Genomic DNA, 15,433 nt, shown 5'->3' on the forward strand with positions numbered 1-15,433 from the left:
GAAAAGGGAATCTGAGCGCTTCGAACACGCTTACTCAAGAGAGGCTGCTGGTCAGGAATAAACAGTGGTTCCTCCTTCTCTCTCTCTTGTGAAGTTGCACTAGTGGGGCACTTCCGGGTGACATTTCACCATCAACAGGAGAGAGCAGCAGGGTAGCATGGTGGTTAGCATAAATGCTTCACAGCTCCAGGGTCCCATGTTCGATTCCCGGCTGGGTCACTGTCTGTGTGGAGTCTGCACGTCCTCCCCCTGTGTGCGTGGGTTTCCTCCGGGTGCTCCGGTTTCCTCCCACAGTCCAAAGATGTGCAGGTTAGGTGGATTGGCCATGCTAAATTGCCCGTAGTGTCCTAATAAAAGTGAGGTTAAGGTTAAGGGGGAGGTTGTTGGGTTACGGGTATAGGGTGGATACGTGGGTTTGAGTAGGGTGATCATGGCTCGGCACAACATTGAGGGCCGAAGGGCCTGTTCTGTGCTGTACTGTTCTATTCTATTTCTAGAGACTCACACAGGCATAGGTGGCAGTCAAGGTAACTGGTGTGGCATAAGGACAACCTCACTGGTTAGGTTAAACAGTGAGACTTGCCCCCCTCTTGTGAAGCTGTCCCAGTGCGACACTTCCAGGTTCTGGTTTTAACACCTGCAAGAGAGAGACACCCACAGTTATCTGTGACACCCAATACCAGCCTGTTGTGGAGTAAAGGAAACCCTTTTCATTACAGTGTACAGGTCCACAGGTCACTGACAGTGGCAACGCAGGTGGAGAAGGTAGTCAAGAAGGCATACGTATTGCTTGCCTTCATCTTGCCTTGCCGGGGCATTGACTATAAAAATTGGCAAGTCATGTTGCAGCTGTATAGAACCTCAGGTCACATTTGGAATATACTGTTCAATTCTGGTCGCCACAGTACCAATTTGAGGAGAGTGCAGAAGAGGTTTACCAAGATGTTGCTTAGTATGGTGGGCATTAGTTATGAGGAGAGATTGAATAAACTTGGTTTGTTCTCACTGGAACGACAGAGATTGAGGGGTGACATAATAGAAGTCTACAAAATTATAAGGGGCATGGTCATATAAGTGGATAGTCAGAAGCTTTCTCCCAGGATGGAAGAGTCAATTACTGGGGGACAAGGGTGGCATGTTGAGCAGTGGTTAGCACTGGGACTGAAGCACAGAGGACCCAGGTTCAAATTCCAGCCCTGGGTCACTGTCTGTGTGGAATTTGCACATTCTCCCCACATCTGCGTGGGTTTCACCTCCACAACCCAAATATGTGCAAGGCAGGATAATTGGGAAAAAAATAATTGGGTATTGTAAATTTATGTTTTAAAAATTACTAGGGGACATAGGTTTAAGGTGCGTGGGGCAAAGTTTAGAGATGATATGCGAGGGAAGTTTTTTACACAGAGGGTGGTGGGTGCCTGGAACTTGTTGCCGGAGGAGGTGGTGAAAGCAGGGACGATAGTGATGTTTAAGGGGCGTCTGAAAAATACATGATTAGGATGGAATAGAGAACATAGAACATACAGTGCAGAAGGAGGCCATTTGGCCCACAGAGTCTGTACTGACCCACTTAAGACGACACTTCCACCCTATAATCCAATAACCCCTCCTAACCATTTTTGGTCACTAAGGGCAATTTATCATGGCCAATCAAACTAACCTGCACGTCTTTGGGAGGAAACCGGAGCACCCGGAGGAAACCCACGCCGTCACGGTGAGAGTGTGCAGACTCCTCACAGTGACCCAGCAGGGAATTGAACCTGGGACCCTGGTGCTGTGAAGCCACAGTGCTAATCACTTGTGCTACCGGTCTGCCCCTAAAGGTATATGCATTTCGGAAGTGTGGAAGGTTTTAGGCTCGACAGGCAGCATGGTCAGTGCAGGCTTGGGGAGCCGAAGGGCTTGTGCTGTACTTTTCTTTGTTCTTTGTTCTTGCTCTTTGATTGGAACTCATGTTCCCCGGACCGGATGGAACCCAGAGATTATGCATTTAAATTTCTGAGCAGAAGCTGGTTTAGCTCAGCGGGCTGGACAGCTGGTTTGTGATGCAGAACAAGGCCAGCAGCATGGGTTCAATTCCCGTACCAGCTGAGAATTCTGACTTCCCCCTCTGTGTACCCGAACAAGTGCCGGAATGTGGCGACTAGGGGCTTTTCACAATAACTTCATTGCAGTGTTAATGTAAGCCTACTTGTGACAGTAAAAATGATTATTCTTTTCCTTGCTCTTTGTTCTTTGACTACAGGTGGGGATTGTTGTAGACAAGAGGGATTTATTTCCTATTCAACATTTGGAAGATTGCATCAAAAGCGTTTGATGGTTGAAATTCGTCACTAAAAAAAACTTGTTAAAGGACTATTGGCAAGTGCCTTTGACTGAGAGGGCAAAGGAGATCTCTACCCCTGTGATGCCACAAGGACTTTATCAATTCAAAGTTATGCTATTGGGATGAAGAATGCCCTGCAGCTTTTCAGAGGCTCAGGTATTCGAGGATTGAGTCACCGTGCTACATGGCTTAGTGGTGTTCAGCCAGAGTTGGGAAGAGTGCCAAATGGCATTCAACCATTTAAAAACCATGTTGACTACAAACCCAGTGTCAGCAGCACCCAATTGCGACAAGCAGCTTAAACTGGCGGCAGATGCCAGCGACATTGGTGTAGGCACCACGTTACTGCAAGATGATGAATTTGGCCTTGAGAAGCCTGGTGGGATATTCTCAAGAAAATTAAATCAACACCAGCAGAAGTATTCGACCATTGAGAAAGAGACATTGAACCTGGTACTGGGGCCTCGTGACAGATCCAAAGCCTATGGGGACGGAGCATGTGAACGTTAGTCTATCAGGTGTTTAGGCGTGGACCTGTCTGTTGGGGTTTGGTCAGAGTTAGCTTGGGAATCAAGGGGACTAGACCTGTGTAGTAGTTGTCCTGTTCTGTATATGAAGATTTTCTTAGTTAAGTAAATCACTGTTGTCATTTAACACTGCCTCGTCGCTTGCCTCGCAATATAAAATTGGTGACAAAAATCAATCAATCTAGTCGACAATTGGAAGGGGGAAGAGTGGCCTCTCACAGTCCTGAAAAGTTAAAAGATCAACAGCAATGGAATAGCAATGCCACTATTCGGGAAAATTGATCCATTGATCCAGAGGTTGAAAGTTAGGGCCAAATTAGGACCATTACAATCCACGAGCCTCAGAGCTATAAATTTCATACAGCCATTAGAGGTCTTGGAGAAACAGTATTCGCCTTTGTGGCCAAACTTCGACAGACCGCAGAACATTGTGAATTTGGTACTTCTGTCAGCGACATGCTGCGTAACCAGTTAGTCTGTGGGATCAACAACTTAAATATTCAGAAGACGCTGCTGGCAGAAATCAAGATATCCTTGAACAAAGAGTTGGTGGTTCAAGAGTCTGAAAGCACTGCAGAAAGCCGTTTGAATCACAAAGCAGAGTGAGGTGAACCAGTTATGGTGGGAAGCGGCAGTGGTGCAAGGTTCCTGAAGAGAAGGACAGCGGAGCCAGAGAAGAAGATAAGTGACCAGCAGTCACATGGGTTAGAGTCTTGTTACCCTTGTGGGGATAGAGCATTCTAAAGACAGATTCAAGTGCAACGAGTTCAACAGTTTCAGATGTAATTTTTTAAAAGGCCACATATACAAGTCCAATGCAGAATCAGACAATCTACTCCAAGTTCTCAAAAGAAACATTGGCAACTCCAGTGGACAAGTTTGAAAAAGACCCTGAAGAAACAGCATGGCCAGGATGAATCCCGGTGATGCGGGAAATTTATGCCTCGCCGCTCCAACGCCGGGATGCAATTCTCTAGCAACAGGTATGGTAGCACAGTGGTTAGCACAGTTGCTTCAGAGTCCCAGGGTCCCAGGTTCAATTCCCGGCTTGGGTCACTGTCTGTGCAGAGCCTACACGTTCTCCCTGTGTCTGCATTAGTTTCTTCCGGGTGCTCCGGTTTATTCCCACAGTCCAAAGATGTGCAGGTTAGTTGGATTGGGTATGCTAAATTGCCCTTAGTGTCCAAAAAAAGGTTAGTTGGGGTTACGGGGATAGGGTGGAGGTGTAGGAAAAGTGTGGAGGTGTGGGCTTAGGTAGGGTGCTCGTTCCTTGGACTGGTGCAGATTCGATGGCTGAATGGCCTCCTTCTGCACTGTAAATTCTCTGATTCTATGATGTAGCCACCTGGGGTGGCCACGTCCCGTTTCCAAAATGGATACTCGCAAAGAGTGCAAGGAAAAATGGACAGAACTAGAAAAACAAGCAGGAGCAAAGTTTCCTGTGGATTGGAACTTGCAGAACCCAGACAGAACTGAAACTACAAGCCATTAGCATAGTAATGAGCTATCTCCAGGGACAAAAAGAAACATTGAAACAATCGGTACCAGGACAGACTCCCTGGCGCCAGTGGAGACTAAAACAAAGGCAGGCCAACGGTTACCTGGAGCCCGCCCAACGATCGGGGAACGATCCCGTTATTGGAGAGAATCAATACAAACGATTGGCACATGGTCCAATTAATTGGGACCAGGTCCAGGGTCCGCCCAGAAGGGCGCGAAACCCTGGGGGCTATAAAACAGAGTTCCCAAGGTCAGTTCGCTCTCTTACTCCTCTTTGTCACCTTCACTTTGGCCTTTGGCTCTCAGCGACGAGAGGCCCGCCAAGCAACAGCCAAGTAAGTCTAAGGTCAACGCACGCTACGAGATAGACGCTCCTAGCTACTATTCAATACCAGTTCGAAACCAGCAGTATCAGAACCGGACAACGGCCATTGTTCCTCTGACTGAGTGGGCACTCGAAGCTAAGTATAGGCTTTTAGTAGTAGTTGTAGTTTAGTGAGTAGAGTTTATGCATGAGTAATAATTGACTGTGTGTGTAAATGAATGTGCATTGATTTCAAACTTACTAACTGGTGTATCGAGTCATTGATCAGTATTCGGCTTTGAACCTTGTGGTGGTATCAGAAAGATACCTGGCAACTCTTGAGCAAAGGTAATTAAAACAGAGCAAATTAAGGGAAATCATAACGAGCAACAATGATCTTCCAGCCTGAGCAATATTTCAGCGCACAATGGAAAGCCTTTTCCAGGCAATTCCAAAGGTTGTTGTGTATCTGGATGATATCCTGTTGACAGGGCTGAAGGACCACAGAGTTGGAGACGTACGTTTCAGGGTGATGAGGTCACGTATTCAGGTTTCAGAGTTGATGTGAAGCGATTGCACCAACTCAAAGATAAGATAAAGGCGATAAAACGGGTACCTGAACCAAGGAATACATCGGAATTTTTAGGGATGGCCAATTATTCTGGCCGCTTTTTACCCAATCTGTCTACCACTTTAGCATCCCTGCATCAATGTTGGAAGTGGAAAGATTCCCAGAGGTCTTTCGATCAGGTCAAATGGGCCCTGCAGTGAGCAGCCTGGCTGGTCCATTTCAACCCGGATAAACCCATCGCTGTCACATGCGATACATCATCATATGACATTGGTGTGGTACTCTCACACAAACTGGACAATGATAGAATAGCAGGAGGAGTTACCAATGGCAAGTTCACTTGTGATTTTAAAATTTGGGAAACAGGCACCATGGCTGCTGAGGGAGAGCGAGGAGGTAGGTCATGTTCCCAGAAGCGTGACTGTAGGCTGCTGGCCCAGCTGCTGTCAGGGCTGACTGCGGAGGGGGGGAGGGGGTTGCGTTAGAAGTAGGAGGGGGGTGACCAGGGGTAGGCCGTGGAGTCAGGGTGACCCCCCCACCCACCCCCGGGACCGGGGTGTCCAGTCACCGACGGGCATTGTCGCGGCATGCAAGGCAGCCATCTTGCTGCGCATCTCACTGACCACCCACCACGGCCTGTGATTGTGCAGAGTGACACCGGCTGTATAGGTGTCCCCACCCCATTATCCCCGCACTCCACCACTCCCTCCATGCCACCAACCACCACCCCTACAACCGGGTGGCACTCACAGCTGGGGCATCATGCGGCCCACCCAAAGGGGACACCCACAGAGCGTACCACTGGCGTAGGGCCAACCACAGAATCCCTGCTGGCACGGACGGGTGCTGGGGCAAGAGGCCCCCTGGTGCCAGGCCATGGGTGGGGTGCAGAGGGCAGAGTGCCGGGGGAACAGCTGGGGGTGGGTGTAAAGATGGGGGGGGGGGAATATGCGGGGCCAGGGGATGCAGTGCAGGCTGGGGCCACCGTGTAGCCCGTTGGACTGGCTGGGCACGGGGGTACGCACCACGCTTACAAGTCTGCCTTTCACCCCTGTAGGCAATGGTCTCATCAATCCAACCAGGAATGATGGCTTTCATAGTAGCCGTCACAGCCCTAGGGGACACACTGAGGCTGTACAAGCTGGTGCTGCTGAATGAGGACCCTGCAGCAGCAGAGGCTGCCCCAGAGGAACAGGAGGCAACCGGTGAAGATGGAGAGCTGGCCGCCCAACAGGCCGAGGAGGAAGTGGAAAGGAGGTGACGCATCAGGCCCCGTGTGTACCGGCAGCGTCTGTCATTCGAGGACCTGGCAGACCAGGCATGTCGCTGAAGACTCTGGCTGAGCAGGGGGACAGTGCAACATATCTGCAGGATCATGGTGCGCCTGGCACCGCGGGGGTATGGGGAGGACACTTGTCACCGCGCATCAAACGGGCAGGCCGAAAGTGCGGTTCCAGCATTCAAAGGGTCAATGAGAAAACAGGCTAATTAGCCAATGCTGCTTCATTTAACAGACTTCTTGTTCTCGTATAATTCAAACCCTGCACACCAGCACTGGGGTCACCCAGCTGACTTGTTAATGGGCAGACGTCGCAGGACTGGCTTGACCTCATTTTTCCAAACTTGTTGGGGAGCGTGGAGGCTAAGCAAGCCTCACAGAAAGGCCACCATGATACAGTGATACAGCCAAGAAGGACAGGTCATTTCAAACAGAAGATTGAGTGTACGTACAGAACTTTGGTGGACGACCAGAATTGTTACCTGGGAGAGTTGTTGTTAGGACTGGGCCAGTAACCTATGTGAAAGGCCTACAGGGCCGTGAAGCTAGAAAACATGTTGATCATTTGAGAAGGAGAGAAAGGCGGTACGGTGGTGCAGTGGTTAGCACTGCTGCTTCATGGCGCCGAGGACCTTGGTGCGACCCCGGCCCCGGGTCACTGCCCGTGTGGAGTTTGCACATTCTCCCCGTGTTTGTGTGGGTCTCAGCCCCACAATCCAAAGATGTGCAGGATTGGTGGACTGGCCACGCTTGCCCCTTAATTGGAAAAAAACGAATTGGGTACTCTAAATTTTTTTTTTAAAGAGGAGAGAAACTGTTGTCCCCTCAAGGGGGTTGGTAGACCCAATCCCAGCTACCAGTATACCACTTGCCTAGAACCAAAATCTTCATCAGGGGTCACAGAAGGGGTTGAAGAGTCTTGACCGGGACCCTCACTCCAGTTGGTTGATGGACACAACACCTTCAACTTTGAATCAAATCACTTCTTTCTTGAACACAATGTAAGATCCCAATGTGTATCACTACTGCAAGAAAGGTTCTATCATACTCTGCATCGCAAACACATGAATGATTCTATCTTCCTTTGCTACTACTACACGTTCCCAAGCATACTTTAAACTGTTAATACTTATCTAACTTTTAGTAGTGGATTTGTGGAGGACATCAATATCCCATCGCACTAGCCAGGCACAAGTGGATATCAGAGTCTGCCTTCCAGCTGGAGGCTTGAGGCTTCTTTCTTCGGCGATGTTGTTCCTTTGGTTTCTCTGCTGAAATCTCTTTGTCTCTCCTCCTTATATACATCTCGCTGGCACTGATCTCTTGCTTCCAGTCATGTGCTCACAGGACAGCACTAATGAATCATTGTTCTTGAGTCACAAATGTTCAAAGAGTTGTGACTCATACAGGGGTCGTAATGCTTCTCAGGAGCACGACACACAGGGAACTGTGTTTAATTACTCTCTGTCCAGCCATTGTTCAATCAGCCTTTGTGCCTTGAGCTGATACTGATCTCTTTTGAGGTCAGGGGCATCTTGCTGTCCTGCATCCTGTTGTAGAACAGGGACCCAGTTTAGTTCAGTTGGCTGGACAGCTGGTGTATGATGCAGAGCAAAGCCAACAGCATAGGTTCAATTCCTGTACCAAGGTTATTTACAACAGCCCTGCCTTCTCAATGTTGCCCCTTACCTGAGGTGTGGTGTCCCTCAGGTAAAATCATCACCAGTCAGCTCTCCCTGTCAAAGGGGAAAGCAGCCTATGGTCATTTGGGACTATGGCAACTTACCTTAGAAACTGCATTTCCAGAAAGCCTCTGTGATTTCTTTAATATCTTTGTTATTTAGCCATATTTTCCATCAGGCGACAGTATATCTTTTACTTGGCCATATTTCCCAGTACGCTTAGGATCTGGGCTACACGAAGTAATCCCTAATTTGGACTCTCTTGATTTGCCTCCCTTACTGTAGACTCGGATGTCTCCAATCTGGAAGAGCCAGTTGCCAAATTGAGACCTTTAGTAAGAGTTAGTAAGTCATCTCTCTTTCTCTCTCTTTCTTCTGGCCCATAGCTTTTGATCTGCAGGGAGAGAACCAGAGAGCATCTGAGAACACGGGAAGGTAAGTTATTTTATTCATTTTTATTTTTATTACCTTTTCAAGTAAAGCTGTGACCTGATTGGCTGGTTGGGAATCTACACTAAATTTAAAAATTAAGCATTGTTAAACTAATTAAACATAATTACTTAATTATAATTCAGAGGGGTATCTAAGCCAGAGATCAGAGAGTACTGTATTTAGCTTTCACATTTATAATAGAAATCTAGTGCTAGAAAACATATAATTAACAGTAACTTTTTTTGAAACATTAAAAAAAATTTAATTTACTAATTAATTGACGCAATGTCAATTAGAGGGGTGCAGTGCTCTGACTGTGAGATGTGGCAGGTCCGGGAGGCTTCCAGCATCCCAGATGGCTTCATCTGCAGAAAGTGTACCCAACTGGAGCTCCTCACAGTCCGCATGGTTCGGTTGGAGCAGCATTTGGATGCACTTAGAAGCATGCAGGTGGCGGAAAGCGTCATAGATAGCAGTTATATATATGTGGTCACACCCAAGGTGCAGGCAGAGAAATGGGTGACCACCAGAAAAGGCAGGCAGTCAGTGCAGGAATCCCCTGTGGTTGTCCCCCTCTCGAACAGGTATACCCCTTTGGATACTGTCTGGGGGGGGGATAGCCTATCAGGGGAAAACAGCAGCAGCCAGAGCAGTGGCACCACGGCTGGCTCTGATGTTCAGCAGGGAGGGTCAAAAGTGCAGAAGAGCAATAGTCATTGGGGACTCTATAGTCAGGGGCACAGATAGGCGCTTCTGTGGACGTGAAAGAGACTCCAGGGTGGTATGTTGCCTCTCTGGTGCCAGGGTCCAGGATGTCTCCGAAAGTGTAGCGGGCACCCTGGAGGGCAAACAGGCAGAGGTCATCGTACTTATTGGTACTAATGACATAGGCAGGAAGGGGCATGAGGTCCTGCAGCAGGAGTTCAGGGAGCTAGGCAGAAAGTTAAAAGACAGGACCTCTAGGGTTGTAATCTCGGGATTACTACCTGTGCCACGTGCCAGTGAGGCTAGAAATAGGAAGATAGAACAGCTAAACACGTGGCTAAACAACTGGTGTAGGAGGGAGGGTTTCAGTTATCTGGACCACTGGGAGCTCTTCCGGGGCAGGTGTGGCCTGTATAAGAAGGACGGGTTGCATCTAAACTGGAGAGGCATAAATATCCAGGCCGCGAGGTTTGCTAGTGTCACACGGGAGGGTTTAAACTAGTATGGCAGGGGGGTGGGTACCGGAGCAATTGGTCAGAAGGTGAAAGCATTGAGGGAGAACTAGGGGATAAGGCCAGTATGGCTCTGAGGAAGAGCAGACAGGGAGATGTTGCTGAAAACAGCAGGTCTGGTGGCCTGAAGTGCATACGTTTTAATGCAAGAAGTATTATGGGTAAGGCAGATGAACTTAGAGCTTGGATTACAGAGACCTGGTTGAGGGAAGGACAGGATTGGCAGCTAAACGTTCCAGGATTTAGATGTTTCAGGCGGGATAGAGGGGGAAGTAAAAGGGGTGGTGGAGTTGCGCTACTGGTTAGGGAGAATATCACAGCTGTCCTACGGGAGGACTCCTCAGAGGGCAGCGAGGCTATATGGGTAGAGATCAGGAATAAGAAGGGTGCAGTCACAATGTTAGGGGTTTACTACAGGCCACCCAACAGCCAGTGGGAGATAGAGGAGCAGATAGGTAGACAGAGTTTGGAAACGAGTAAAAACAACAGGGTTGTTGTGATGGGAGACTTCAACTTCCCCAATATTGACTGGAATTCACTTAGTGCTAGGGGCCTGGACGGGGCAGAGTTTGTAAGGAGCATCCAGGAGGGCTTCTTAAAACAATATGTAGACAGTCCAACTAGGGAAGGACCTGGTATTGGGGAATGAGCCCGGCCAGGTGGTAGAAGTTTCAGTAGGGGGGCATTTCGGGAACAGTGACCACAATTCAGTAAGTTTTAAAGTGCTTGTGGACAAGGATAAGAGTGGTCCTATGGTGAATGTGCTAAATTGGGGGAAGGCTAATTCTAACAATATTAGACGGGAACTGAAGAACCTAGATTGGGGGAGGATGTTTGAGGGTAAATCAACATCTGACATGTGGGAGGCTTTCAAATGTCAGTTCAAAGGAATTCAGGACCGACATGTTCCTGTGCGGAAGAAGGATAAATACGGTAAATTTCTGGAACCTTGGATAACGAGAGATACTGTAGGCCTCGTCAAAAAGAAAAAGGATGCATTTGTCAGGGCTAGAAGGCTGGGAACAGACGAAGCCTGTGTGGAATATAAGGAAAGTAGGAAGGAACTTAAGCAAGGAGTCATGAGGGGGAGAAGAGGTCACGAAAAGTCATTGGCAAATAGGGTTAAGGAAAATCCCAAGGCTTTTTACACGTACATAAAAAGCAAGAGGGTAGCCAGGGAAAGGGTTGGCCCACTGAAGGATAGGCAAGGGATTCTATGTGTGGAGCCAGAGGAAATGGGCGAGGTACTAAATGAATACCTTGCATCAGTATTCACCAAAGAGAACAAATTGGTGGATGTTGAGTCTCGAGAAGGGTGTGTAGATAGCCTGGGTCACATTGAGATCCAAAAAGACGAGGTGTTGGGCGTCTTGAAAAATATTAAGGTAGATAAGTCCCCAGGGCCGGATGGGTTCTACCTCAGAATACTGAAAGAGGCTGGAGATGAAATTGCTGAGGCCTTGACAGAAATCTTTGGATCCTCACTGTCTTCAGGTGATGTCCTGGATTACTGGAGAATAGCCAATGTTGTTCCTTTGTTTAAGAAGGGTAGCAAGGATAATCCAGGGAACTACAGGCCGGTGAGCCTTACGTCAGTGGTAGGGAAATTACTGGAGAGAATTCTTCGAGACAGGATCTACCCCATTTGGAAGCAAATGGACGTGAGAGGCAGCATGATTTTGTGAAGGGGAGTTTGTGTCTCACTAACTTGATAGAGTTTTTCGAGGAGGTCACAAAGATGCAGATAGGGCAGTGGATGCTGTCTATATGGACTTCAGTTATGCCTTTGACAAGGTCCCTGATGGTAGACTGGTACAAAAGATGAAGTCACACGGGATCAGGGGTGAGCTGGCAAGGTGGATACAGAACTGGCTAGGTCATAGAAGGCAGAGAGTAGCAATGGAAGGGTGCTTTTCTAATTGGAGGGCTGTGACTAGTGGTGTTCCGCAGGGATCAGTGCTGGGACCGTTGCTGTTCGTAGTATATATAAATGATTTGGAGGAAAATGTAACTGGTCTGATTAGTAAGTTTGCAGACGACACAAAGGTTGTGGAATTGCGGATAGCGATGAGGACTGTCAGAGGATACAGCAGGATTTAGATCGTTTGGAGACTTGGGCGGAGAGATGGCAGATGGAGTTTAATCTGGACAAATGTGAGGTAATGCATTTTGGAAGGTCTAATGCAGGTAGGGAATATACAGTGAGTGGTAGAACCCTCAAGAGTATTGAAAGTCAGAGAGATCTAGGTGTACAGGTCCACACAGGTGGAGAAGATAGTCAAGAAGGCATACGGCATGCTTCCCTTCATTGGCCAGGGCATTGAGTATAAGAATTGGCAAGTCATGTTGCAGCTGTATAGAACCTTAGTTCAGCCACACTTGGAGTATAATGTTCAATTCTGGTCGCCACACTACCAGAAGGATGTGGAGGCTTGAGAGAGGGTGCAGAAGAGATTTACCAGGATGTTGCCTGGTATGGAGGGCATTAGCTATGAGGAGAGGTTGAATAAACTCGATTTGTTCTCACTGGAATGAAGGAGGTTGAGGGACGACCTGATAGAGGTCTACAAAATTATGAGGGGCATAGACAGAGTGGATAGTCAGAGGCTTTTCCCCAGGGTAGATTAGGGGGCATAGGTTTAAGGTGCGAGGGGCAAGGTTTAGAGGAGATGTATGAGGCAAGTTTTTTACACAGAGTGTCGTGGGTGCCTGGAACTCGCTGCCGGAGGACGTGGTGGAAGCAGGGATGATAGTGACATTTAAGGGGCATCATGACAAATACATGAAAAGGATGGGAATAGAGGGATACGGACCAGGAGTGTAGAAGATTCTAGTTTAGACGGGCAGCATGGTCGGCACGGGCTTGGAGGGCCGTAGGGCCTGTTCCAGTGCTGTACTTTTCTTTGTTCTTTGTTTGTTTGTTATCTGATAGGCTTACCTTATGAACTTTGCTTTGAGCTCCCATACTGTAACACTAAGAGTTTTTCTGCTTTTCTATTTGAGGGATCTATAATGGAACTTAAGGGGCGAGGAATGTGGTAACGTGGCCCCTTTAAAGTGCGATCCTTCGCAGGCCACATGACAGGCATGGAGCCTATGGGGACAGAGCATGCGAACATTAGCCTATCGGGTGTTTGAGCGCAGCCAACTATTGGCGTTTGCTCAGAGTAAGCCTGGGACTCAAGGAAAAAGACATGTGCAGCAGTTGCATATAAAGTTATTCTTCGTTAAATAAATCACAGTTGTGATTTAACTTAGCCTCGTCGCTTGCCTCGCCATTCAACAGGTACTTTCTACATAAACTGTGTGTGCACTAATTCATATACTTAACTGTCGTAACATAATAGAGTCCTGTTTGTGTGTATTTGTCTTTTAGGGTGGTGGGGGGGTGGGGAGGCAGTGAGGTTGGAGGAAACAACTCCAGATGGCTGGCCTCAGCAGATGGTGATCCTGTAAGACAATGGACATGTGATCAGAGGGAGAAGGACCATTTTGTCTGACATGAATAACTCACATGAGACAAGTCATCTGAATGACGGGACAATGGATTCTCACTTCTCTGATGCAGGCCAACCTCACTGTCGATGACTGCTCTCTCCTCAGGCAACCCCGCGATCCTTTTAGGGGATGAGGACTCGAATCTCTGTCCCCCAACCCCTATCTACGCCCTTTCCCGTTTATTGTGGGCTATCTTCTCCTGCAGGGACAAAGAAAGGACATTGTTAGCTGCACACTTAATGAGTCAGGAGGGTCTACAGCAGGTGGCATGTGTGGGCACCACACTTGAATATGAAGGGGTTGTGCCACAGGATTCTGAGGAACAGCTTGAAGATCGAATGTTGGAGAGTGAGAGGTGTCAGCCAGTGAACTGGGGGGGGGGGGGGGGGGGGTAGAGGGGTGGGAGTTGGTCATGGTGGGGGGGGGGGGGGGGGGGGGCTTGCATTTGGACCTTGGCGTGTTTGTCCATAGATCTCTGAAGGCAGAAGGGCAGGTTAATAAGGTGGCGAAAAATTCATATGGGACACTTGCCTTTATCAATCGAGGCACATGTTACAAAAGCAGGGAGGTCATGCTGGGAGTTGTATAGAACTTTGGTGAGGCCACAGCTGGAGTACTGTGTGCACCAGGAGCTTGCCCGCAGCTGCCACAATGTCACCTCGGGATCTGCCGGTGAATACCTGCTTCAGCCGTTAATCGCACGCGTTTCACGTTCCTGCTCCCGACAGACAAGCAGAAACGGTGGTCACTTCCGGTTCTGTCATGGGGATTCACGTGCCTCTCATTAAATTCTGTCCCCAGTTCGCATTCAATTGGGTTGACCCTTGTGTGACCCCTTTGAATTAAAATGCTGAAAAATCAAAGCACAGGAGAGGGAGGAGGGGACAGAATGGGTGGATGAAACTGTAGGGCTCCTGGTTTGAAATGCAGTCACTGCAAACTACAGCAACTGACAATTACACAGCACCTTTCACAGAGAAAACAATCCCGTGGCTTTTCACAAGAGTGTTTCAAAGATTCATACCAAGCCATTAAGAGAAACATTCGGAAAAACAATCCAAAACTTGGTTGAAGAGATAGGCCTTGAGGAGCCTCTTGGAGAGAGTCAGAGAGGGTTCGGAGCAGTGTGGGCGTTACCACTCTGACTGCCAATCCGTAGAAGTTACAACCCATCATTTCTCTATTTTTCACTTGCGGTCCGATGTTAGGATTTTATTTGAAACGTAAAAGTACTGTAGCAAAAATTGAGTAAGGAGTCTGAACTGTCCAGAACCGTTATCAAGAACACACCAACCTTGACTGGCCCAGTGCTGGTCCAATGAATAGGACACTTGTGCAATATAAAGTTAAGGATACATCTTGAAATAATCCATTGTTTTATGTTGCAGTCAATGTACGCAAATAGCTGGAACCAATTAAATTAACCCTTACAACATTATTGACCAATTAGTCATTCACAACAACACGGGTTAAGGTGGGATGATATAAGAGTGGTTTTGGGAAGCATTTTGTCCAGTACCTCGAGGTTGAGATCTTTGGGGGCAGAGGTTGCTGTCAGCAAGGAGATGGTGATAATATACTGTGCTAGGGACGGGGGGGTGGAATTCCTGTCATCGTGGACCCCCGCATGGTGTGGTGTTCTTCAGGGACGAGTGTGAATAACTGCTGGCGTGAAGGTTTGAGGTTGTTTTCTGCTCCTTCGGGATTGGCCATCGATTTGAAGGCAGAAACTCTGTTGGGTTTTATTGATAAGTATACTCGTACTTTTATTTCCTTTTATTAGTTCATTGATAAGTTCTAGTTCATTGAGTAAGTTGATTGATAAGTCTTTAGTTGATTGTTAAGACTTTGGTTAATTGATAAGTATATTGTTGTTTCACTTTGCTGCTGTTCAATCAACTTTGACTATTTGCTAATTCAGTGTCTGACTGCATGATGGTTATATCATAGAATCCCTACAGTGCAGAAGGAGGCCATTTGATCCATTGGGTTTGCACCAACCCTCCGAAAGTTTTCTATCTAGGTCCGCATCCCAAACTATCTCCGTAACCCCACCTAACCTTTTGGACACTGAGGGGCAATTCAACATGGCCAATC

At 47.9% G+C, this 15,433-nt stretch overlaps 1 long non-coding RNA gene across 1 annotated transcript in view; it reads right to left on the reverse strand.

Annotated features, from left to right (window-relative positions):
- Positions 1 to 8,299: 8,299 nt before the first annotated feature.
- Positions 8,300 to 15,433, reverse strand: part of LOC119969326 — a 29,429-nt gene continuing 22,295 nt past the window's right edge. Inside the window, exons 2-3 of the long non-coding RNA XR_005461332.1 lie at positions 13,353 to 13,535; positions 8,300 to 8,583 (exon numbers count right to left, since the gene is read on the reverse strand). This is a non-coding gene — a long non-coding RNA (uncharacterized LOC119969326). The remainder of the gene's footprint in view (positions 8,584 to 13,352; positions 13,536 to 15,433) is intronic.

This window comes from Scyliorhinus canicula, chromosome 7 (assembly GCF_902713615.1).
Source record: "Scyliorhinus canicula chromosome 7, sScyCan1.1, whole genome shotgun sequence".
Classification (NCBI taxonomy): Eukaryota; Metazoa; Chordata; class Chondrichthyes; order Carcharhiniformes; family Scyliorhinidae; genus Scyliorhinus; species Scyliorhinus canicula.